The following is a 27,556-nucleotide window of genomic DNA, read 5'->3' on the forward strand; positions in this document are numbered from 1 at the left end:
GGTCAAAGATGGCTGCCTCCATGTGGACACAAGATGGCAAGTTGGCCGCCACAAGATGGCCAGCAGGGGAGGGCAGTTGGGAGGGACCAGGTCTGCAAGGGAGGGCAGTTGGGGGCAATCGGGCCTGCAGGGGAGGGCAGGTAGGGGTGACCAGGCAGGTAGGGAAGGGAAGTTGGGGGGGACCAGGCCTGCAGGGGAGGGCAGTTTGGAGGGGAAACCAGGCTGGCAGGGGGGACAGTTGGGGGTGACCAAGCCTGCAGGCGAGGACAGTTAGGGGTAATCGGGCTGGCAAGGGAACACTTAGGTGTGGATCAGGCTGGCAGGAGAGTGGTTAGGGGGTAATCAGGCTGGCAGGCAGGAGAGCTGTTGGGAGCCAGCAGTCCTGGATTGTGAAAGGGATATACCACTGCCCATTGGGATCGGGCCTAAATGTGCAGTCGGACATCCCTTGAGAGGTCCCAGATTGGAGAGGGTACAGGCTGGGCTGAGGGACACCCTCCCCCACCCCCTGTGCACAAATTTCGTGCACCAGGCCTCTAGTTATTTTATAAAAAATAGTAAGTTAAAAAATCCCAACAGGTGGAAGAGAAAAAATATTATTAATCATCAGTGAAAGCATAACTTTCCCATGTCGTATTCTCACCCTATTTTCTTCACTAATGCTAATTATATCCTCTGCCTTGTAGAATTATGATTTCTGCATGACTAATACAATACGTCATAGCTACATCTTTGCCACTTTTCAGCCATTCTTCAATAATACCAGCTCACTTTAGATAGAGTAGATAAGAGACCCACAATTTGATGCATTTATCATAGTGTTTTTATGAGATTATTCTTGTACCATACATCTTGTTGGTTTCTGTGATATACTTCATTGCACTGCACAGAAACAGGAATTTATTGGCAATAGTATTCTATTTGGGCCATCAATGTGTACATGACTTGGTCTCCGAACTAAGTATTGGAATACACACAAATGCATACATTCACACACAAGAAAGGTATCCTAGTTCTCAAGGGCTAAATTATTCACAAAAATTTAATTGTTTACCATTCAATTGTCTATTTCTTCCACCTTTGTGTTGAACTGCTACTATTAGACACATCTTGTTTCTCTTTGCTAGGGGTCACTGTCTTTTTCATCTGTCCCTTCTCTCTCAGTCTCTTTCTTGCTCTCTTCTCTCCTGCCTCTTGTTCATTGTCTCTTGATTAATCCTTCAAAAGACTTTTCTTTCTTAGAGACTACTATTCTTTAACTTCTGCATGCCAGTCAAATAATTTTGCTTGAAATCATTGCTATTTGGCTTTCTAAGTTTCATGTGTTCTTCCTGTTGGTGCCTCAAAAGTTCCTTCTTCACTACCATTGTTGGTAAATTCTAAATTCTGAGATATTCTGAACGCCAGTGTTCTCTAGAAAGCTCATCAACACACCACCAGGGTCTTAATGGTTTTTAACGTATATCTGTATCTACAAATCTTTTCTCATGTATTCAATAGTTTTTAACACATATCTGCATCTACAAATCTTTTCTCATGTATTCAGTGTTTCATGCTTAGAGTTTAAATTAGTTCTAATATCTACAACTATTTAATTCTGTGACTGAAAGACGATCTACCTAAACTAGCCTCTCTATCTAAATTGCAACATTCACTTCCACTAAAGTTGACAGCAAACTAATGGATTCCAAAGAGACTCATTTTCTTTGTACAAACAGATTACTGTGAGTGTCTTTCCTTTAAACAAAAATGTGATCTAAACCTCAAATTATGCCCTATATACTTATTTATTATCAACTAGAGACCCGATGCATGAAATTCATGCAAGGGGCTCGTCCCCTGCTGCCGCTGCAGCTGCCTCTGCCTTGGCCCCTGCTGCCAAGGCTTCGTCTGGAAGGTCGTCTGGAAGGACGTCCAGAAGGATGTCCAGTCTAATTAGCATATTACGCTTTTATTATTATAGATTTCTTGACATGGTTCTGGTTTAGTTGTTTCTGGTCTATACAACAGATATACTGTACAAGTATAAAGGGTAGAAGATTAAGGGAAGCATACAGAATACAGAAAGCTAATTTTAAAATTGATGCTAAAATACAAACCATTCATCTGGAAATTAAGAAATTTAAAAATTCAAAAGAAATATGCACAATCTAAATTTAAGATTATAAACTATAATGAACTTTTTAATAAAAATAAATTTATTCTATTATTTTTATTCTAGGTATAAAGCACCCCTAAATTTTAAATTTTATGTCTAGGATGAGTGAACACACTCAACACAGTCAAAAAATAAGTCAAGTATGTTACTGAATCAGAGCAGTCTGGGAATTAAATTTAGGGAAATTTTAGAAACAATAAACAAAACTCAGATTTGTGACCACCATTGTAATTAAATCAAATATTCAATAGAAATAATCACATCGTGAAATCTTATACTCTATTCATTCATCCAATAAATATTTGGTTCTTACTTTGTGTAAGGCATTCCAGGGGATACAATGAGAAATATGCATGGACTTTGCCCTCATGGGGCTTACAGTCTAGTATGGAAAAATTAAGCAAGCACTTAACATAACATAAGGGAGAAAGTGATGTGTCATAAGAAAGACTCAGGCAATGTGCTACTGAAGTCATTGACACTTCATGATATAATATTCTAACCTTTTTATTTTTTTTACTGTATTATCTAAGTATCCAATAAAAACATAAATAAAGACCAATGATCAACTTACAAAATTAGGTGCCAAATTTTGTGACTCTAAGGTGAAAAAGCTGCAATATTAATACAGTTTAAGTCACCACTCACTAGTTCTTAAAAATGTTGGATCACTGAGTAATGACCTATAAGAAATACATTTTTCCAGTGTTTATAAGTAGATATAATAGAATAATCTAATATTTAGGAACAAAAAGATCATTTTAATGTAATAAAGGCTCAATTTATTAAAAATACTCATGACACATTACCTTCTCGCACAGAAATTGGCTCAATTAGATTAAAGTGATGAAGAATTCCTCGATGGCTCAAGTGTGCTCCAAGGAAAGCTAGAAGGTTGTACAGTTAACTCCCAGGGTATAACTCTAAACCATACAACCTACTACCTCAACCCGGATGCACACAGCTTCCACTGTCGCTTCAAACTCCTTATCATATCTTCAGTCAGCTCCTCCAAATATGGCGACCATACACCTAAGGGCTTGGTAAGGATGTAGATATAATGTTCTAACATTTTACCAATTAACTTAATATGTGTCTACTAGGATTATCCTAACCTCTTGGGTTTCCAGCATAGGTCAAACAAAATGTCCTCTGACATCTCTCCCGGCATAGCTTGTTCTGGCAATTAATAATATTAAAACTCAGTAGCATTCAGCTTTCTTTTTCAAGAGAAAAAGGCTTACTAGTAACACATAAATCCAAACATCATCTTTAATTTTCTTTTTGAAGTTGATGAGGTACACTAACCACTATAATGGGAACTGGCATTTCTGGACAGGCTCTATTCAGATCTTGGTTCATAACTTGCTATAAAAAAATCCAAGTTTCCTAAGCAATTTACTCTATGTGCATTCAAATTTGAATGGCTTTGCTGCAAACTCTTCCAAGTGGTCAACAATTAAACCTGCCTTGTAAGACAGATGAGGATTAATATATACATTAAAATATATATATATAATTACTTCAGAAGTAATCAACTAGATTTTTATAGGAGTTTGATTGAAATATTAGTTAACAGCATTGTGTATAGGATTTTGTCACATCACCACACTGACACAGACCCATAGAAGCGAGCTTGTGCGGTCCACTTCACCACAAGATCGGATCTACGGGTTTATGCCAATGGGCAACATCTCACATGGGCTCCTTATTAAAGTAGAATTTGTTGAAAATATCTGATGAAATTAGTAGATGAAAATAATAATACTGATCCTTTAGTATAAAAATTTTAAATGCTTTAAGTATGCCTATCCCCAGCTAAAGGCCTTCATAAGTATTCTAAACTAAATGAAGGTTTATATATATAAGAATTTAAAAATACTATATTGAAAGATTTTTCACAGATTATTTTTGTTTTAATAGTATTTTAGAATTAGACTATTCTAACTAATGATGAGTTTTAAAAGAAAAAATAATCCATACATGCATGTATGAATTATGTAATTGTGAGGCATGAATATAGTGTTATGAGCCTATAATTAAGACAAAATTAACTATTAAGCTAATTGTGTAAAAGTTAGCCTGTGTTTGTTCTAATTCTTATAAAACCTCAGTTAGTGGTTTCAAGTAATTGATAACATATAACTTTCTCATAAAATAAGTAAAATTTTGTTGACTAGGCAGAGTACAGAAGGAAGTTAAAAATCCTAAATATATACATAGCTGGCCGTACTTGAAATAATACTGAGATTAATAAGATTTAGATAAGTAAATATCAGAAAACTAAAATTAATCACACATTTATAGCATTATTACTACTCCTGTGCGCTAACATTTATAGTCCAGATCTATTTCATAAAACAGGATATCATCTCTCTTATACACCATATATTTAAATGTAGTTTTCAAAAATGATATATTTAAAACATATGTATGACTATATACATCTCTCATCTTGTCCACAAATTGGGTAAAAAGGTTATTAAAAATATTTAAATCACCAGACCATGATCAAACATATAAGAATAAACATAAAGCCAGCCACATATATGTTTTTTAAGAGTCTAAACTCAACAGCAACAAAATTATAACTTGTGCACTCATTAATTGTTTTACTCATATCCACATATTTAGCATTTTTCAATTATACCTTCATTGTGAAAAATAGTAGCACTACATAAAATTACTGCATATTTACATATCTTGAAATAAATAATATAAAATGTGTTTTATAGACTTTACACTCAGAATTTGGTCTCCATAATTTTTACCGTTATTTGTTTTCAAATTTTCTACTTATTAATAAGTTTAAAAAATTAACATTCAAGATTCATGCATTCAACTATAGTAAAATATTTCAACATAAGTTCACAAATTCAGATCTGAAATAAATGGTAGCATCTGTTTTGGGTTTATCATAACCATAAAAATGTATATTTTGGTTTCATTGTCTTATTAGATCATATATTTTTTAAAAAGCATGACTTTATTCCCTCCTCCCAGATTTCACTTCCTTTTATATGGCACAACAAATTATAAAATAATTTTTTTTCCTAAACAACTTCTTATTCAACCATATTTCAGCTATGTTATATGTATGGATATCTAGATATACATTCAAGGTGACTCAAACAGTATATTGCTCATAAACTCAGAGAAAAATTTTTCAGAGGCGGGTAATATAAATTCTCAAACCATCAATTAAAATTCCAACAGCTAGATTCATAAAGAATATGAAACGAATTCTTATAACTAACACAGTCAAAATTATTTTGTTTTTTTTTCTTCAAAATATTAAATATTAATTGCTTTTTTAACTTTTTATTTTTACCTGAGATGATTTTCTCCCATGATCACTTTCTTCACTTCTCATATCCATTTTAAGTTTGTCCCTAAAACAATCACAAAAGGAGAAATATCAGAGAACTGCTGTCTAGAAGGAGCATCTGGGTGGATGGTGGGAGTGAAGGTGGACGATCGAGAAGAAAACACAATATCAAAATGGGCAAAACCTTTTAAACTATTTTTTTTGAGGCTTGGAAGACTCATAGAGCCCCACCCAAGGCTACTCATATGACATATAATGTGGCTTCATAGTTTGCATTTATGCATTCATTTTGGTTGGTGTTATTTTCACAGGAACAGTTTTGAAAGTGAAAGGAGCCATGGCTGTTAAAGAAGCGACTAGGTCTTGTACAATGAACTAGTGAAAGCTGAAAAGAGATTTGGATTTGGCATGAGCTTAATAAGATAATTAAGAGTGTAGAGATTAATGGTTTCTAAAAATAACATTTAAAATAATGTTTTTCAACTGAAGGATCTTGAAACATGAAAACAGGTTTATAAATGTTAATTAGGACTGTGAAAGTTGATGTTCCATTAGCTAAGGCAGCATAAAGGAACAAGAGCTATTTAAAAAAAAATAATTAGGGAACAATAACCCATAAACTTAATAAAGCATTTTATTTTAATGTTATCAGTATATAAGATGTTTGTTATTCCCCATAATTCTTTGTAGAATAACCAAAAAGAAAGTAGAATTCACCAGTTCTATATTTATTCTTTGTTTTCCCTACGTATTTTCAATATAATGAAATATGATTTTAAAAGCACAAGTTTGCTAATGTTTAGTCTTTTCATGGAAAATATGATGGTATCAATTTATAATATACAGATTATAGGCTTCATTTATACATGCTATAATTTGAAAAGCATTTTATTTTTTTAACAATTTTAAACATAATTATAAAGTTTTAATCAAAATTAAAATAAGTGGAATACATCTGTTAACCCTTACCCATTGAATGAATCAAAACTGGGTTTTACTATAAAATGCTTAAATTCCTCAGCAATTTAGTTATACAGACATAATTATTAGAATGCAATGTATTTATCTGCTGAGCCAATACATTACTAGAAACTTAAGACAAGTTTACATGTACTTTTTCCACTAAAATACTTAATGGCTATTTCCAATGCACTCTGCAACAGCTCTAAGACAAATGCTTATTTTAAAGTATATTTTAAAAGACAGTATTATTGTGGAACAAGCTTCTTTTCTACTTAGCAACTGAGAACATAATCTTTTCAGCCCTATTTCGGTTATACTGAAATCCTGGTAAAATATTTAAATATAAATCCCTCCTAACTAATTTTATTTACCAGCATTTTAATGCATATTCTAATATGACCCTTTTTTTAGAAGTTCAAAAAGTTTCTTCTTTCACATTTAAAATTATGAGTCACAAGCACATGAAAGATTTAGTTTCTTTACCAAATAGGGCTAAACGCTCAGTTTTCTTAGATAGCAAAAACTAATCCTGTACGCAAAAAGCACAGATAACATATGAATGCCTTTCCAAAACTTCTATGTATATCAGAAATAAAAACATGTACCGACTTTTTCATAGAGATTGTTCTATTTTAGTTAATTGCTATTCTAATCAGGATTAGAGCAAGAGAGCAAGAGGAAAAAGTTAATAAGAGTAAAGTGGGTGATGAGTTAAGAGGAAACTGAAAGTTCAAGGATTCCCTCTTACAGAAGAGCAGGCTTAGAAAGAACAACAAAAAAAGTTATACCTGATATGAAAGGTGCGATTTCACCAAGTGCAATACATTGCTAATTAGGCCATATTTTTGAAATAATAAAAAGAAAGAAGGCTCATTTGCTTATGTTGCCTTACAAAGCTGCTTTACAAAGCTCGATGCCTCTGTAGTTATACAAGCCAATGTTTGCTTTTTTTTTTTTTTTTTTTTTTTTAGTTTGTTTTGGTTTGGATTTTTGTTTGTTTTTGTTTTTAGCAGGAAAGTCTCATTTTTTTTTTTTTTCGTCACTGTTGCATGGAGTGGGACACACTCGGGTTCCTTTTTTTTTGCATTTCTTCTCCAGGGCTCCTGTTATTTTCTTGCAAAAAGGACCAGGGTGCTCGTCTTCTCTTTCTTCCTCCTCGGTATTCCAGGCACAAAGCACTGCGCAGGAGCTGCACCAATCCTTGCCGTCCCTGGCAGCACAGTGGTCCAAGGTGGGAGAGACCAGGAATCCTTCCAGGCTGTGCTGACTTTAGAAATGAGGATTGCACACGTTGGTCTCCTGAACCAAAAGGGTGAGGAGGCAGGGTGCCAGTTTGCTACATTGCTGCAATGATCTCATGATCACTGCTGCTGTCGTCCTGTTTGCCCAGTTCAAATGCCTGTTCATTATAAACCACCTCCCCCCCCCCAAAAAAAAAAAAAGAAAAAACCTCCTTGGATTCTTCAGCAAGCAGAAAGGATATGAACATGAAAAAAAAATAAAAAATCAGCAGTAAGAAAAGGCAAAAAAAAAAAAAAAAAAAAAAAACCAAAATGCACACACACAATTTTAGGATTCACTTGTTATGCCTCAATATTCTGTTTATATTTTCCTCCCCTTTTTTTTTTTTCTTTTCCTATTTAGAGATAAGCAGCAGAATTTATCAGGCGTGAAAGGGACAGCCTCCTGGTGGCCTGCCAAAAACCCAGAATAAAGGCGAAGTTGTGCTTCAAAGCTCAGTCGCTTGCTGAGCCTGGCTAAAGTCAAGTATTAAGATCCACCATTTTCTGAGCCCGGGCTAGAAAAGAAGAAAAAAGTCAGGACGGTTGCTGCTATCCAAGTCTCCGTTGGCACCATCACAAAATCTCAGTCGTAAGGTCACATGATTCTCTGCCAAATGTAGAGTGCGTTCCCATCAACCATTCTGCTGAGACTGCGAAGGCAGCTATTGTCTCGTTTAGACCCAAAGTTCAGCCCACTCTTCATTGAATTAGCTGGAGGAAAAAAAAAAAACGCATCACCTTTGGGGGCTGGGAGTCATGGAAACGTCTACCTGGCACGCTGCCCACTTTTTCTGCCCATCAACCAGAGATGGAATTGCGCTGCCTAATGCAATGATGACTTGGAATGTGGAGAGTCGTCCAAAGTGAATCTGATTCTTCAATGCCTGTTTGCACAGAAAACTCTGGCTTCTTGTAGTTCAGGGGCGGGGAGGGAAGGATCTTTCCTACTAAATGTAGCAAAAAGAAAAAAAAAAAAAAAAGGTCTGAACATGCCTACTCTGCAACTTTATTTCACAACACACCCAAATGGCTCTCAAATGAAAAGACTGACCGCCCTGCAAGTTTTCCAAGTTTAAGGCACCCGTTTCTCTGTTTCCTTTTCCTCCCGATCGAAGGCAACAAGCAACACGCCCAGGACATTTGTTTTCATTTCTCACATTAAGATTTTAAAAGCTCGGAGAGTCTTCTTGCTTTTTTATGACTTCTCTGATTTTATCTGGCACTGATTTTGTCCTACATTGGCCACAAGATCCACTGGCAGCAGTGGGGATGCCTGATTGCTGCCATCTCCCTCAAAGTGGCCCCCTGAGAGAAGAGCCAGTTGTCTCTTAGACCACACAAAACCCTGCGACCGGGTCCCCGGGTAATCTCCTCAGCCACCTAGCACAGCTGCTGTGCTTGTTTGCTGAGACAGACTCATGTAAAAAGTGCTCTTTCTGTTCCTTCACAAGCTACAGTTTGCCTGTCTTGCATGAAAGATGCCTTTGAAAGATGCAGGGAGTGTATCAACAGCTCTTAGGCAATAAAATGAAACGGTTCCCCCTCCCCAATGAATTTCCATTCTAGCAGGAGACCAAAGTTCCCATGGACAAACATTTCCATACGTTCTTAACAAAAGTACAGTGAATTAAATCTTTCACCATTCCCTTAAGCAGAATCTAAAGCCAAGCGGAAAAGCAAGTCTTACTAGTATTTAAACCAAATACAGTCAGTAGTACTGAAAAGATTCATGTTCTCCTACCTGCATTAAAAAAAAAATGTTTTGATGATGGGAGGATCTTTATCTAAAGCATAATTTTGTTTGCAAAAAAATAAAGTTATATTAAGGGCTTTACAAAATGATGGACTAATGTTACCCCTCTTCCATGTACACACACACATTGCATAATGCATGACAAAGATATAAAAAGATAATCAAACCATGACTTGTCTAATAAAATAAAATCATCCAAAAAAATATTCAGGGATCTAGGAAACATCCTAAAAATGGTCTGTGGTCTTTTTTGGTATCATATTTTTTAAGGTCATTTTCTTTAGAAGCAATAGGAATGAAATGTGCGCACACACACACACACACACCAATAAACACCAGAACTATTCTGGTGTCTTCCCTATTTGTAATTTAAAAAACACACACACCAATTCTAAACCATAAAACAAAAACTAACATATGTGCGGAAATTAAAATTGCTTTTTTCTAGATTGTGAAATTCTGGACAATTTTATTCATGTCCTAACATATGCTTAGAGTGCTGGTAGGGAATCAAGCATGGTTTGTAGACACATGTGTCCCATGCCTCAGCACAGCAAGAAAAAAGAAGATAATCTCTAATAGAAAGAAAAATTTTAATTGTTAGCTCTCATTCACTTTTTCAGCAGATATTTATTAAGTAAGTATAATAAGCACAGGGGAACAGCAATGAATCACATGGGCACGCCCCAAGTGGCAGTCATTCAGGAAGAACTTTCAAGTGAGAAAAATTCACTTCTAAACTTAAGTATTGCTAGTCCGAAGGGAGCATTTATTGGCATCAAACTAGCCAAGAAACACACTAGTATAAATTGGAAAGTGGAAGTGAAATGGACATTAAAAAACAAATTAGAGATAGAGATGCATTCTCTGTTCTTGTTTTCTCTTTTTAACACAAAATTTACTAACCAGTTTTTCATAACTCTGCTTAGCTTCCTTAAAGAACCTAATATGAAAATTGTATATTATCCTCTCAATTTAAAAAATGAAATGAAAGAGCAAAGAAAAAGAAACAGGAAACGTTCTCTTTCAGGACGATGGAATAGACTTAGTTTTTCCTAATACTATTGCTAAATACAACTAGAAACAATCCTGGACATTGTATAAAAAACATATGTAAGGAGATTTGGAAAGATGGAGAGCAGAAGACAGACCAGTCAGGGACCTCAGGACCCAAAGAACTACATGGTGGTGAGGTCCCTGGATTTTATTTTTGCCTCAGATATCCAAAACTTGCAGCTGAGGACGTCTGTGACCCAGAGACACCAGCTGGTCCAGCCCAGAAAAGCCCAGCAAAAGATTGCTCTTTCTAGATGAAGGACCCTGGAAGGGCAATATCTAGAAAGGCATCACTTTACTCCAGACAAACGCCACAGCAACACAAACCCCACCCTGCAAAGTCCCAATGGGAAGCTAGTGACCCATCCTTGCTAGACTCCAACAAAGCATCCCAACCTTCTCTCCCTAACCCCAGGTAGTATAGGGAAGCCTGAGTAGGATTTGAAACCTTCATTCCTAACAGGGCATCCCACACCCACCATAATATCGTGCCAGTGCAGAGACTACAATAGGGAGCCTGGACTTCCATCGCAGCTCAACAGTAATGAGGTACTCTTCATCAATCCTGTTAAGGCTGTATCAAACAGAGGAGGCCTAGCGTAAAGTCAGGATCTTAGAAATTTCCCAGCAGCAACAATGCTACCTCCTCCTCCTCCTCCAACCTATAAGGTGCCAGGGTAGGCCACAATGGAATAGTAACAAACCACTGCCCCCCTTCTAGCCAGGGAGGTATGACTAGAGGCCTATTGGGGGACAGAAACCCTCACCCCACCCAGCAGTGACATGAAGCCCTTTTATTTAGGTGTTAATGGTGGCTGGAGGGGGAGACGTGGACTTCTACCTATACCTGGCAGTGATAATGTGTACTCTCCTTTCTCTGCATCCAGTGTCTCCTAACATGTACCCAAAACATCCAGATTTCCATTGAAAATCACTTGTCATACAAAGAAGCAAGAAAAGCTCAAACCAAATATAAAACAATAATCAAGATGATAGAGATATTAGAATTATCTCACAAAGATTATAAAGCAATTATCATGAAAACGCTTTAATGAGCAATCTAATGAGCAATCATGAACATGGTTGAAACATCTTTAAAAATAATTAAAACAATTAGCAAAATAAGAGAAGATATAAAGAACAACCAGATGGAAATTATAGAACTGAAAAATACAATAATGGAAATAAAAAAGTGAAGAGGGGAAAAAAATCAGTGAACTGAAGGTTAGAGCAATAGCAATTCCCAAATCTGAACCACACAGAGAAAATACATTTAAAAAAAGTAAACAGAGACTCAAGCAAATGTGTAATATAAGAAAAGATAAAACATCAATATATTATGCAAACATTCATTAAAGCAGGAGTAGTAACATTAATATCAAACAAAAGAGACTTAAATGCAAAGAAAATTATCAGAATCAGAGGTAAACATTATAAAATTATAAAGAAAGACAATCCATCAAGAAGACATACAAACCCTGAATGTTTATACACAAAAAAACTCCCTGTAAAATGCAGAGTAAAAACTGGTGAATAGAAAAGAAAAAGACAAATCCATGATTATAATTGTAAACTTCAACACAGCTCTTGCAACAACTAGACAGAAAATTTGCAAGAATACAGAACTCAAGGACATCATCAACCAGCAGGATCTAATAACTTTTTTAGAATGTACTACCCCCAAATAGCAGAAAACACATTGTTTTAAAGCTCCCACCAACATATTCCAAGATAGGCCGTATCCTGGTCCATAAAACAAATCTCAACAAACTAAAAGTAAGCAAAACCATACATTGTATTTTTGGACCATAATGAAATCAGACTAGAAACCAATAATAGAAAGATAACAGAGAAATCTCCAAATATTTGGAAAGTAATCAAACTTACTTCTGAACAATCCATAGGTTAAAGAGGAAGTTTCAAGGGAAAAAATACATTGGCGTGAATGAAAATACAACATAACAAAATATGTGGGATGCAGCCACAGCAGTGCTCAGGGGGCAAACTGATAGTACTAAATGCATACATTAAAAAAGAGAAAAAGTCTCAAACCAATAATCAAAGTTCCAACCTTAAGAATCAAGAAAAAGAGCAAAGTCAATCCTATATAATAAAAGGCTAATATGCAAATCAACCGAACAGCAGAACAACTGGTCACTATGATGCACACTGACCACCAGGGGGCAGACACTCAATGCAGGAGCTGCCCCCTGGTGGTCAGTGCGCTCCCACAGGGGGAGCGCCGCCCAGCCAGAAGCCAGGCTCACAGCTGGCAAGCACAGCAGTGGTGGCAGGAGAAAGCGTAAGAAGTGACAGCTTAGGCCCAGGGGAGCAGGCTTAAGCCTCAGTCAGGTATCCCCTGAGGGCTCCCAGACTGCAAGAGGTCACAGGCCATGCTGAGGGACCCCCGAGTGCATGAATTTTTTAGCACCAGGCCTCTAGTCTGAAATAAGGAAGGAAAGAAGTATTAAGGATAAGAGCACAAATAAATGAAATTGAAAACAGAAAAACAATAGAGAAAAATTAATGGAGCCATGAGTTAGTTATTTGAAAAGCTCAATAAACGTGGTAAACCTCCAGTAAGACTAACAAATAAAATAGAAGACACAAATTACCAATTTCAGGAATGAAGCAGGCTATATCATTCAGACCCTGTAGATATCCAAAGATAATAAGGAAGGGAAAACTACAAACACTAACCCTCAGAATTTAACTTAGATATAGTGTACCAATTCTTTAAACCACAAATTACCACAACTTACCCAATAGGAATTAGAATATTTGAATAGCCCTATAACTATTAAGAATATTAAATTTGTAATATAAAAACTCCCTCTTAAGAAAACCTCAATTCCAAGATGGTTTAGGTGAATCATTCTAACAATTTTTTTTTTTTAAGTTTGAACACCAATTCTACACAGTTTGGAGGGAAAACAGAAGGAAAAATTCCCAATTTATTTTATGATAATTATACTATCCTGACAAATACAGTATAAAAAGAGAAAAGTATAGACCAATATCTCCCATAAATATAAACTCAAATAATCTTAATAGTATATGTGCAAATAGAATTTAGCAATATATGAAAATAATTATATAGCATGGCCATTTGAGGTTTGTTCCAGGGGTGCAAGTCTGCTTCAATATTCCAAAATCAATCCATATAATTCACCTCATTAACAAGCTAAAGAAAAAAAAATCACTCAATGATATCAATGGATACAGAAAAAAAAAAACATTTGACAAAATTCAGCATCCACTCATGATTGAAACTTCTCTGATAAGTAGGAGCAATGGGGATTCCCTCAATTTGGTAAAGATATTGTACAACAACACCCTACACTTAACATTATTTTATTTATTTATTTTTTGTTAATCCTCACCCAAGAATATTTTTCCATTGAGCTTTAGAGAGTGGAAGGGAGGGGCTGAGAGACAGAAAGAGAGAAACATCAATGTGGGAGAGACACATCTATTGGTTGTTTTCTGTGCATGCCCAGACCGGGGGATTGAGCCTACAACTCAGGTATGTGTCCTTGACTGGAATCAGACCCGGGACCCTTCAGTCTATGGACTGACACTCTATTCACCAACCCAAACCAGTACAGCACATTCTTTTTAAAAGACTAAATATTGTCTCTCTAAGATCATCAGTGAGGCAGGATGATCTTTCTCATCACTCATATTCAACATGGTGCTACAAGTTTCATTCTAGGTAGTGCAATCCTACCTAATAATAGACAAATATGCAAATTGACCATACCTCCGACACACCCACAAGCCATGCCCACAAGCCACACCCACCATCCAATCAGAGCAAGCATGCAAATTAACCCAAACCAAGATGGTTATAGCCACAAAGAGCAAGGTTTCCTAGGTAACAGAGGAAGCCAAGCTTTCTGCCTGCCCTTGCCAGGCCTAAGCCTCCACTCAAGCTACAAAGTTTCAGTTATAGAAGGTAAACAAATTCAAACAAATGGCGGCAGAATGGGGCTTGAGAGAGCAGGCCAGGGTTGCCACCGGCAACAGGGGAAGCAAAGCTTTCCGCACACCTTGGCCGGGCCCACCCACTTAAGGCAACAAAGTTTCAATTATAACCCCAACAGAAATGGCTGCCACCGCAGAGGGAGCCCCAGGCTTGGCTCTGCTCCAGGCTACAAAGTTTCAATTGTAGAAGGAAAATAAATTCCAGATACCAGGGCCTCCGCTTGGGTTGCTAGGGGGTGTGGCTGGCCTGCAAACTACCACAGGCCCTTCGCTCAGGCCGCCCCACACCCCAAGGGAACCCCCACCTGATCCGGGACACCCTTCAAGGCAAACCAGCTGGCCCCACCCCTGTACCAGGCCTCTATCCTATCTAATAAAAGAGTAATATGCAGATTGATCATCACTGCAACACACAATATAGCTGCCCCCATGTGGTCAAAGATCCTGCCCCCATGTGGACACAAGATGGCCACCACAAGATGGCCAGCAGGAGAGGGCAGTTGGGAGGCACCTGGACTGCAAGGGAGGGCAGTTGGAGGTGATCAACCCTGCAGGAGAGGGCAGTTAGGGGTGACCAGGCTGGCAGAGGAGGGAAGTTGGGGGCAAACAGGCTGGCAGGGGAGCAGTTAGACATCAATTAGGCTGGCATTGGAGAGGTTAGGGGGTGATCAGGCTGGCAGGCAGAAGTGGTTAGGGGCAATCAGGAAGGCAGGCAGGCAAGCAGTTGGGAGCCAGCAGTCCTGGATTGTGAGAGGGATGTCCGACTGCCCGTTTAGGCCCGATCTCGGAGGTATCGGGCCTAAACGGGCAGTCAGACATCCCTTGAGGGGTCCCATATTGGAGAGGGTACAGGCTGGGCTGAGGGACAACCCCCCTCCGTGCACAAATTTTGTGCACCGGGCCTCTAGTAACACATAAATAAACAAACAAACAAACAGGGAGAGATACAATGCTAATTAAAAAAACTCAAAAAATGAAATATTTAGGTATACATATTTAAAAATGTACAGAATTTGTATGTTATAAAAACTCTAAAATGCTGATGAAAGAAACCTAAGAGATCTGGAGAGACTTTACTTTTTTTTTTTTTTTTTTTTTCATGGATTGCAGGTCTCAGCATAGTAAAGATGTCAATTCTTCCCAAATTGATTTATAGGTTTATTAGAATTTCTATCAAAATCCCAAGATTTTTTTATAGAGCTAGATAAAATTGCTCTAAACTTTAAATAGAAATGCAAAGAAATTTGAATAGCTGAAACAATTAAGAAAATATATATTAAAAAAAATTATCCAAATTCAAGACTTACTATATAATAGTATATTACTTAATATACTAATATTAGGCATAATATATGTATATGTAATATATTATTAATAAGAAATATAGTAATAGATTACCATTTGATTGTTATCAAGACTGCATGGTATTGGTAGAGGAATAGGTACATTGATCAATGGAACAGAACAGAAAAATCTAGAAATAGACCCCCACATATATGCTCAACTGATTTTATTTTTGACAAAGATGCAAAACTTATTAATAGAAGAAAAATAGTCTTTTCCACAAATGGTGCTGGAGTAATGGATATCCATTGGCAAAACCAACCAAACAAACAAAAAACAAACAAATGGCACAAGATAGAGCGAGCTTTTTGATATCTATCACATCCTATTTAATCAAGATGTAATACGCAAATGGTCCTTATGCTGTGAAGCATAACCCCTGACCTCATAAGGACCAGATTATGGATCAGCTATGAGGGTGGGGCAGCGAGCTACAAGCTGGTGGCTGAGAGTTACAGGAGGGGGCAGGGCAGCAAGCTATGGAAGGGAGCGGGAGGGGGGTGGAGGGAGCTACAGGAGGGCGGGGCAGAGGGCAGAGAGCTACAGGAGGCTGGCAGTGAGGTACAGGCTACAAGCTGGTGGTGGAGAGCTACAAGAGGGGGCAGGGCAGCAAGCTATGAGGAGGGGGGGGAGCTACAGGAGGGCAGGGCAGCGAGGTACTGTCGAGCTATTGGCACATGGATTCGTGGGCAGGGCTACTAGTATCATATAAAAATTAATTCAAAATGGTCACAGACTAAAATGTAACATAAAACGATAAAATTCCATAGAACAAAGTCTTTGGAATCTGAGCCTGTGCAGAGTTCCTAGAACTGACTCCAAAATCACAATCCATAAAGAAAATAGATTAAATTGGTCTTTATTACAATTAAAAAAATTTGCTCCACAAAGGACTCCATTAAGAGGATGGAAAGAGAAGCTAAAGGTGGGAAGAAAATATTTTCAAACCACATGTCTGAAAAGGAACAGTGTGTAGAAAATATAAAGAACTCTTACAACTCAACAGTAAAAAATGAAACAATCCAAATGGAAAATGGGCAAAAGATAAGAAGAGAAACTTTATCTATGAGGATATACAGATGGCAAATAAGCACAAGAGGTGTTAATAATCATTAGCCATTAAGATAATGCAAATTAGAATCACAATAAAACATCACTACACACCTACTAGGAGAGCTAAAACAAAAATGAAAAACTAGTGACAACAGTAAACATTGCTGAGTATTGGACAACTTAAACTATTGCTGAATAGGATGTAAAATGGTACAGCAACGCTGGAAAAGTTTGGCATATTTTATTTTAAAAAACTAAACATATGTTTTCCATAAGACCCCACAATTTGACTCTTGGGCATTTATCCCAAAGAAATGAAAGTTTATGTTCATGCAGAAACATGTACATGAGTGTTTATAGCAGCTTTTTTCATATTAGTCAAAAACTGAAAACAACCCAGATGTCCTTGAACTGATGAGTAGACAAACAAACTGGTACATCTATACCATGGGCTACAACAAGGAACAAACTATTGATACACTCTTCTGAATGATTTCAAGAGAATTATGCTGAGTGAAAAAAGCCACTTCTTAAAGGTCACATTCTCTATGATTCCATTTTAAAATTATTTTTTTAATATATTTTATTGATTTTTTACAGAGAGGAAGGGAGAGGGACAGAGAGTTAGAAACATCAATGAGAGAGAAACATCGATCAGCTGCCTCTTGCACACCCCCCACTGGGAATGTGCCCGCAGCTAAGGTACATGCCCTTGACCGGAATCGAACCTGGGACCCTTCAGTCTGCAGGCCGGCGCTCTATCCACTGAGCCAAACCGGTTAGGGCCCATTTTAAAATTATTGAAATGGTAAAATTATAGGAATGGAAACAGATTAGTAGTTAAGGAGTTAAGTCTGGTATGGGAAGGGGAGAAAAGTGGGTGTGGGCATAAAAGAATAACATGAGGAATCTTTATGGGGATGGAAATATTCTACTGCTCGACTGTATCGATGTCAATATGTAGGTTGTGGTATTGTACTACAGTTTTCAAGATGTTTGGGGCGAACTGGGTAAATAATACATGGTACCTCTCTGTTTATGCCTTGCAACTGCATAGGAGTAATTATGAAATAAATAAATTATTATAATTTTTTTGTTTTGGTAATAAATACACCAAGGCAACTGCTTTGGCTGATTGTTTGCACTGCTATTGTGTTGTTGTAAAGAAAACACTCCTGGAAAAATCTGAATGTACTCTTGTTTTATTTGGACTTGAAATCCCAGAACAATCTTCAGTAAACAATAATTTGATCAGCTAGGAAAATTGGCTTGATAAAATTTTTCAAATCAGGGGTCAGCAGAATTTATGTAAAAGGATGGATAATAAATGCTCTGGGTGCTGCACGTCATATGGCCTTTGTTGCACCTGCTTGACTCTGCTACTGAAGTATGAAAATAGTCATAAACCCACAAAAAATGAAAGAATGTGACAGTGTTCCGATCAAACTTTTTTTATGGACAGCAAAATTTAATTCATCAATTTTCTCATATAAAATATGTGTTTATTTCCCCAACATGCATTAATGTAAAAAACATTTTTAGCAAGTAGACTTTACAAAAACAGGTTGTGGATTTCGCCTGCTGGATATGCTTTGTTGACTTCTGAGCTAAATTACTTTTTTGGGAATCTTCTATTGTGTCATGATTCTGTTGGTTTCCTTTTCATTTTCTTCTACAACATCTTCTTCATTGCAAAGTTGCTAACTCCTCCCACTCAGGAGTTCCCCTCACTGTCCTTCCGTCTATGTTTTCTTTTTTCATGTTGTCAAGGGATACAAACAGAAGTTTTACTGCTAAAATGTGGAGCTTTGACAAAGTAAAAAATTGGATGAAGTTATCTTTCCAATCTAAACGGTTTAATTTTTTTTAAATAATTTTACTGAGAAATAGTGCTGCCTATTATAGGGCCTCTTTGATGACACATGTCTTGGTAATCATTAAAAAAGGAAATTACATGAGGCAAAGTACTTAAAACTTTCAAATTCATATAGACCAGAAGTTGACAACCTATATATATATAAAAAGCCAGCGAGCCGAAACCGGTTTGGCTCAGTGGATAGAGTGTCGGCCTGCGGACTGAAGGGTCCCAGGTTCGATTCCGGTCAAGGGCATGTACCTTGGTTGCGGGCACATCCCCAGTGGGGAGTGTGCAGGAGGCGGCTGATCGATGTTTCTCTCTCATCGATGTTTCTAACTCTCTATCCCTCTCTCTTCCTCTCTGTAAAAAATCAATAAAAATATATTAAAAAAAAAAAAAAAAAAGCCAGCGACTAGGACACCATAACAGTTGAATGACCAGTCGCTATGATGCTCACTGCAGCCAGCAAACCCGCAGGATCCAGGGGTGGGGCTAGCCGGCTAGCAGCCACTTCCCCCTGGCGGGCCCTGCCCCTGATTGGCCTCTTCCACCCCAATCGAGGGCGGGTGGCCAGCCAACACCCCATGGCCCTTCGCCCCCCGGCCGGCCTCACCACTGATAGCCCCCAAACCCAAATAGGGGTCGGGCTGGCTGAGCAACTTCCTGCAACCCCTCTCCCCGGCCAGCTCCACCCCTGATGAGTTCCCACCACCCTGATCAGTCCGAAGCCCCTCCCTCCAGCCAGCTCCACCCCCATTTGGCCCCCCCACTTCAATCAAGGGCAGGGCTGGCTGGCCAACCACCCATGGCCTCTCCCCTAGGCCACTGGCCCCTGATCATCCCCCCCACCCTATCAGGGTTGGGGCCGGCTGGCCCACAGCACACAGCCCTTCCCCACGGCTGGCCCCACCACCCTGATAGGTCTGCAGCCCCTCCACCCAGCCAGCTCCACCCCTGATCGGTCCTCCGACACCAATTGTGGGTGGGGCTGGCCGGCCAACCTCCCATGGCCCCTCCCCCAGCCGCTGACCCCTGATCGGCCCCCTCCACCCCATTCAGGGGTGGGGCTGTCTGGCCCACCACCCACAGCCCCTCCCCACTGCCGGCCCCACTCCCAATTGGTCCCCCAACCCCAATTGGGGGCAGGGCCCACCAGCCAATCACCTACAGCCTCTCCACCTAGTTGGCCTGGCCCTGATCCACCTCCCACTTTTTCCTCCTCCTGACAGGCCTGGCTCAGATCCGCCTATTGGGGCTGGGCCAGCCGGACCCCACCTGTGCACGAATTCATGCACTGGGCTTCTAGTATATAAATAAAATGGCTATAAGAAACAGTGTGGTATGTTGTGGTTGCAGGTATTCCTTGCATGGTGGTGGTTAGGGAGTGGCAGAGAGCAGAGGTGGCATTAAAAAGCAGGGGAGAGGGGAGATAGTATGTCATGACAGTAAAAATTAGGCTGAAATTGTTAAATTAATTAAACAAGGAGGCCATTAGACTGGGGTGGCTTTGATGCCATACAGGCAGTCCTTGGGTTACATTGGAGATCCATTCCTACGGCACAACATAACGTGATTTTTGCCATAAGTCGGAACCCACCTACATAAGCACCTATGTCACTCACATGGAGCACATACACAGCAGTAATGAAGTGAAACAGTAAAAAATATTTAAAATAAAGATAAAAATTCCTGTCTTGTGGTAAATAAATAATACAAAACATAAAGCACATATGTCGAAATGACGGAACTTTTTTTTTTTTTTTATAAATACTGTAAATGGGAGATGGCGACGTAACCACGAAATGACGTAAGTTGCGTCCGACGTAACCTGAGGACTGCCTGTATAGTCTTTAAACAAACCAAAACCCCAAGGTTAAGATATGGAAAACTAAGGACAACCAATCACAACCAACCAACTAGACCTTCCCGAATAAGGCAATTACCAAACAATCCCCTTGCTTGTCTTCTCCATGAAAGTATTTTCCCTAGAAGTGTCTTAGCTCCTCTCACCACTTCTGGTTTGGCGCTGCACAACTGGAATCAATTTTTGCTCAAATAAACTCAAAATGTTTAATGTGCCTCAGTTAATCTTTTAAAAATGAAACTTAAATCAGGGAAAAATAAAACCACGTGAAGCACAAAGAAAAATTCAAAAGCAAAGCCAAGGTGGGAGGAAGGATAGTCAATAACCACTTGCATATTCTTGAGGTCAAAATAGTCTTTGGAGGCCATGTGGGTAAAAGGGTAGGCATCTACTGGAATCATTATTTTTTCTGAAAACTAAGGTTTCCCCCCACAAAATTATGCTTAATTAATAACACTATAAAAAGCAATTATTAAATCATATAAATGAAAACTCTCTGAAGTCCTCAGACAATATTGTCTATTTTTCCTTCAAAAATTAGAATGAGTAGATGGAGAACAAAGCCCTTTGTTTTAATTTACTGACTTCAAATAATTAATGTAGAAAATAAATTGCTTCTTATTTTTACCCTCCTGATCAACTACACACCAAGACTCATTAAAAACTCATGACCATTCATTATCTTTGTATCAGATGGGAGGGGATGAAAAGTTTTAAATAAACATGATTTCTTATAATACTGACCATAAAGCAAAATGAGGTTTTGTCATTACTGATATCAGTTAATATGTATACTTAAAAGTCATGTTAAAACCTTTTAATAAAGAGATGTATAGAGAAATATTAATTATTATTGAGCACCCTCAAATTATAGGCCTGGTTCTAAGCAATTTATGAGAATTGATTCAGCTCATATACGTGTGGTTGATTATACTAGATAATTATGCTAGTATAACACTACCCATCATGTGGCAGAAAGACTGCTGTTTTTAAGTGTTTGGTAACACTGGTGTTTTAAGTGGCTTAGGGTTTTAACCATTACTTTTGCAGTAACTATGGAATTGCACATTTCAATTTTTATTTTTCCAAAACACAGAAATTGAATAACATGCAATTTTCAGTATATGGGTCTTTTCTAAGTAATTATAAATGCCTCATTTGCTGCTTTTGAATATCTGATTCTTCTCAGATCTAGATATTTGGCCCACAAGTAATTAGCAGATTCTTGAGGGCTTTGATTAAGAATTTGGGGTACTAAGATCATCCTGCTGAAAGCACACAAACCAGATTACAGGGGTTAGAAATAAACTGATTTAAGATTAAGAACAAAACTCAAGCTCGTAAGTTCAAAGAGTATGTCATAAACACTCATCTTCCAGGGGACTTTTAACAGGTTTACTACCATTGCATTAAGAGTTTGGAAAGATAAATCATATCAAGTTTAAAATTAATAAATTTGTGTAGTTAGAAATGATGTAGACTGGTAAAACTGTTAGTTGTCTTACTGATGAGACTTTATTTAAAGTGAGCATTTATTCTAGACTAGAGGCCTGGTGCATGAAATTCATGCACTCAGGGGGTGGGAGGGTGGTCCTCAGCCAGGCCTGTGCCCTCTTGCAGTCCAGGAGCCCTTGGTGGATGTCTGACTGATGGCTTAGGGCCCTCCCCACAGGAGAGGCTCCTGTCACCACCGCTGCACTTGCCAGCAGTGAGCCTGGCTCAGGGCTTCTGTCTGAGCGGTGTTCCCCCTGTGGGAGCGCACTGATCACAAGGGGCAGCTCTTGTGTTGAGCGTCTACCCCCTGGTGGTCAGTGCGTGCCATAGTGATCGGTGGTTCCGCTGCTTGGTCGATTTGCATATTAGCCTTTTATTATATAGGATATGCATGGCATTTCATTTTCTGGTTCACATAGCAAGTGAGGCTCATATATTAAGTATGGACGTTTTGAAAATCTGGCATCTTTCTTGCCCACTTAGTGACTCTGTTTTATATATTAACTAATTTTAGATTTCATGGTAATGATGGGCTTTAAGAACCTGTTTAGCAAAATGGACATTTGTATTAGAAGGGTTCAGCAACAAAGACAGAAATAGCCAAGATATTTCTTTTCACTTAACGGGAAGCATCACAAGGTACTCTTGACTTGATATCAAATGTTCACATGACTTCATCAGTTGCATCCCTGGAAATAAGTGGTAAAGCCTTTGGACAGCACATTCTACCTTTGAAAAGTCCCATATGACCTGACTCACATATTGTCCATTACTGACACTTTAAAATAATTTTGCTTTTAGATAAAATTGTCCTCAACCTCCCCACTAACTTGTGGCTGTGCTGGTGTAATGTCATCCTCCAGGTTTGCATATCCTCTGTATGTGTGATGACAAATTCTCTTTAAAGGGGTTGGGTTGAACCAAGAGTAGGCAGAATTAGCAAAACATGGATTATTCATATTTTGCCATCTGTACTCAATTGTGTTAAATTTACCCCAGATCTATCATGGGAATTCTCCAGAATATTGCCATCTTGGTGGCCATTGATCTGACTGCATCATTTTTTTGTCTCCTTCATCTCTCTAGGAGAACCAAATGAAAATTCCATGAGATGCTTACAAGTGGAATCATCTCAGGGGCTACAGAAGGAATTCACTGTTCATATTGTTGCTTGCAAACTTTTCTCCATTTGATATCAAGAAATATTCCCATGCCTTCCAAATGCGTACAATCTTGTGGAAATGATAAAACATGTCATAGTGTTTTTAACATAAGGCTGTTTTTTACTTTAACTTGCAGGGGTGGGGAACATCTGGCCTGGGGGCCGTATAAGGCCAGTGAAGTCATTTGGTCTGGCTCTGCCAAGGCATTAGGGGTGAGTTAATTAAATGTTTGACCAAATATAGCAGGCTAATTTTTAAGCTGATAATTTTGTATAGCTGGCGAATGATGTTATAAATATACGAGTGGCCCTTGCCAGAAAAATAGTTCCCCACCCCTGCAACAGGTTATGTCATTTGTCATATGTACCTTTAAAAGTAGAATGTGGAGACATGGTGACAAAATGTAATGTAATATCCAGGAAGGGGTCCTAGAACAGTAAAAGGATATGAGGCAAAATCTAAGGAAATCTGGATAAAGTATATGGGCTATAGTTAATTGATCATGTGTCAATATATGTTCATTAATTGTGACAACTGTATAATACTAATGCAAGATGTTAACCATGTGGAAACAGGGTGGGGTGAATGGGACCACTATCTTTGCAATATTTCATGAATATAAAGCATTTAAAGTAAAAAGTTCATTGAAAAAAATGTAGAATGTGGTTGAAACAGGTATAAAGAGAAACTTGGGTGACGAGGGGTAAAAACAAAACATAGAAAAGCTTTATGCACACCTAGACATTGATGGTTAAATAAAAACCTGGAAATTCAGAACAATTCTGTGACAGTTCAAAATTCATTCTGTGCTTTAAGTATTAAAAGAATAATATACTTGTTAGGATGTATTGCAAAGCTTTGTCTGACATTCAGTGTGGTGGTATCTAGAAGGCTCTAAAGAAGTAAACTTTTAGTATAGTATCTATTTTAGCTCACAGGCAGTAGCATACCCAGTTTGGGGCAGAAGATAGAAAAGATAAAGTTCAGGTGTGATACATATACATGAATAAATTATCATTAGTTGTATGTTTTGCTTGATTAAATAGTTTAAGTATGCTGTAAGGTAGACTATGTATCAATTCTATGCTTTCAAAATAATTGTGAAAATTATTTCTAATGAACAAACTCCACTAATTGTTCATTCAAAAGTGTTTTCTTATTATTGAAAATGGGGAATAATATGAAAAGAGAAGAATGTGTGTGTGTGTATGTGTGTGTGTGTGTGTGTGTGTGTGTGTGTGTTGTTTGTAGTGTTATTTACTTATAGTTAAATACAGCTATTTTAAAAAAAATTTTTTCAGTTAAAATAGAACATCTTACTATTTGTTATTTTATGACACAAAAAGAAGAATCTAGATCAGCAAACTAAAAATAATATTTATATGCCCAGTATACTTTGGTTTAATAAAAAGAATCTAACAACTTGAAATCAAACTTGTTTTAGAAAACAGAGTACAGTTAGAGTTAAGGTCAGAGTTGATTATTTAATTTCATTTGCTTTGTTCACTTCACAAAAAATGCATCAATGATCACTGTGTTTAGCTGCAGGTATCTGAGTTTGATAAAGGAAGTTCCGAGAAGATAAATGTCTAGGTAGTGCAGAATGGATCTATTTAACAATTCAGTCTGAGCTTCTGAAATGTTAGCATGTGCATGTGCATAGACCAGAATTTCTTACATATGTTGAGCAAGCACAGGCAATATGTTTCATTTCAAAAGGTTTATTGCTTAGATTACACTACAAAATGCCTTTCATCATATACTAGTACATAATCACAAGAATCTAAGAATACATTTTTAAGGTCCTATCATATTTAAGAACTTATTTTAGAACTTACTCCCTTCATTATCATTTGTCCAAATTATAATTGAATTTCCTTACTTTTATTAAAAGTAGTGTGAAATCACCACTTGCAAATTTTTAGATCTCTCTGTTGCCTGTTTAATACACTTCTTTTAAAGTTTAAAAGAGTTTTTCTTCCCACTGTTCATTTCAATTGGATAACATTTTGTCAAATATTTTTCTTTTCCTGGTTGTTATTTGATGCTAGCTGGAATTCAAGAAATGACATTGACCTTATTAAAATAAATAAACATTTTTGTAAAAAGGAAAAAAAAAAGTAGTGAATCGTATAAGTAGTTTTTCTACAGTTCCAGACATGTATGCTTGCTAGTAACAGGGAAATAACTTTAAACTTAATTCCAGGAAGTGCTTTTTAGAGACTGGGAAGTTACTGTGGAAGTCTCCCCAAGAGAGCACACCCATATGCCCTGCCTCATGACTTTAGTCAGATATGTTTCAACAGAGGCTGGAAAGCTGTGTGGAGGAATCCTACGGAAGAGCCTGCCCGTTGAGACGGGTAAACCAGATCATCTGAGGCCCATTTTGCACTGTGATGCTAAGTCATTCAGTCAATCTGTGCTCACTTTTTTCTCCTTTGCAATAGGAATAAAGATAATAATGACCTCATTAGGCTGCTGAAAGAATTAAATAATTAAACTCACCTAAAGGAGTTAGAACATGTCTAGTACATGGTAAGCATTAAAATAACATTAGCTATTTTAGTTGTTTTCTTAAGCCTCAGAGCTGTATGCCCAATTGAAATACTTAATAACAAAAAAGCTCTCTAGCAATATTTTCCAGCAACATGACTTATGTCAATGATGTTACCATTATGGTGCTTTGAAATAATGTTATATTTTACATATATCATTTGATAATCATAACATCTTTAAAAGTTAAACAAAACAGGCATTTTGTTGGTGTTGTTAATCCTCACCCAAGAACATTTTTTCCATTGATTTTTAGGGAGAGTGGAAGAGAGAGGGAAAGACAGAGAAACACCTTGATTGGTTGTCTCCTGCATGAACCTGGACTGGGGAGAAGCCTGCCCTTGAAGGGAATCAAACCCGGGACCCTTCGGTCTACAGGCAGACTCTATTCATTGAGCCAGACTGGCTAGGGCACAAGGCAGGCATTACTATTGTCCTCTACTAATCAATGATTGGAAGGTCAGAGTGATTAACATACTTGCTTAAAGTAATGTATCTGGGATATAAAGTCCAAGAACACAGTTCATCTGATTCCTATCCAAGGTCTACTTTTTCTTTTTTTCTTTTCACTAAGCATGTAGTTTGGTAAAAAGTAAATCTTTTAGTTTGTGTGTTTTTTCTTCTTGTTTCTCTCTCTCTCTCTCTCTCTCTCTCTCTCTCTCTCTTTCTTTCTGGTTCTGTCTCTGTTTCTGTTTCTCTGTTCCTGTCTCCATTTCCTCCCCTGTTCTCCTCCCCCACCTGTGGGAGTAGTGAGGATAGGAGGAGGCATAGAATATAAAATTATGTTTCCCGTATAATTATATTGAATATTCTCTAGTCTCGGTTAGACCACTAGACATTGGGGTTTTTGAGGTCAGGAAATAAAATTCACTAAAAATAAGCACAAGTAAATAGTCTTGCGTTTGGTGAAATCTGAATTAACTGGACTGTTTGTTTTGTGCAGAGAAGCACCCGGGGAATGTGAGGAACGCCTGGAGCTCTGTTTTACAGCATTCAGTGAGAATTCAAGTTGCATTAGACGGCCATTCAGTTTTATCAGCATAATAAATAAACATACCAAAGATGCTTCTGGTGATCATTTTCACCAACAAAAGGCCTAGTTTTGAAAAGCACTTTAAAGATTTTTTTCTATGTAATTATGAATCTTCATGATTAAATTTTATTCCTTTCAAATGTAGTGGAATCATTTTTTTAACAACTTATCCAAAGATCAAATTAATCCTAAAAAGAATAGTAAGACTGAATGTATTATTAAAGAGGACAGTACAAACTTAAATGTCTGTGAATCTTAGATTTCATAAAACTCCTTATATATCCACTTTAAATGGAAACTTGAGATTGAGTCCTAAATCTAATCAGTATTTGAATATAAATTCAGGTTAATATTTTTATAAACCACAAATATAAAGTCATAATAAAACAACTTTATTATGATTATATAAACTATTATTTATTTAAAATATATAAAGTTACTTGATATTTTTAAAATATTTAATTAATCTGTAATAAAGGTTCCTTTAAAAATCGAGAAAGCCAAAAAAGAACACATAACATTATTCTATTAGATTGCATTGCATGTATTTAAAGTATAATTGCAATTTAATGTTCTAATGGAAAATTATGAATCTCTGGTTATCAGATTTTTTTCCTTTACTAGGGGAAGGACATATTTTCTATCCTAACCTATATTAGTTCAGGA

The 27,556-nt window shown here is 37.5% G+C and overlaps 1 protein-coding gene across 12 annotated transcripts in view; it reads right to left on the reverse strand.

Moving 5' to 3' along the window:
• Positions 1-27,556, reverse strand: part of LOC307094044 (uncharacterized protein) — a 322,974-nt gene that overhangs the window by 43,423 nt on the left and 251,995 nt on the right. For 6 of the 12 annotated variants that reach the window (XR_013813029.1, XR_013813030.1, XR_013813031.1 and 3 more), the window contains one exon: positions 4,117-8,443. The gene's annotated coding sequence lies outside the window, so the exon portion shown is untranslated. Of the gene's footprint in view, positions 1-4,116; positions 8,444-27,556 lie in introns of those variants that run through there. The other 6 variants (XM_079762512.1, XM_079762507.1, XM_079762509.1 and 3 more) reach the window with 5 other exon arrangements.

This window comes from Cnephaeus nilssonii (genome assembly GCF_951640355.1).
Source record: "Cnephaeus nilssonii genome assembly, chromosome: 3".
In the NCBI taxonomy this organism is placed as follows: domain Eukaryota; kingdom Metazoa; phylum Chordata; class Mammalia; order Chiroptera; family Vespertilionidae; genus Cnephaeus; species Cnephaeus nilssonii.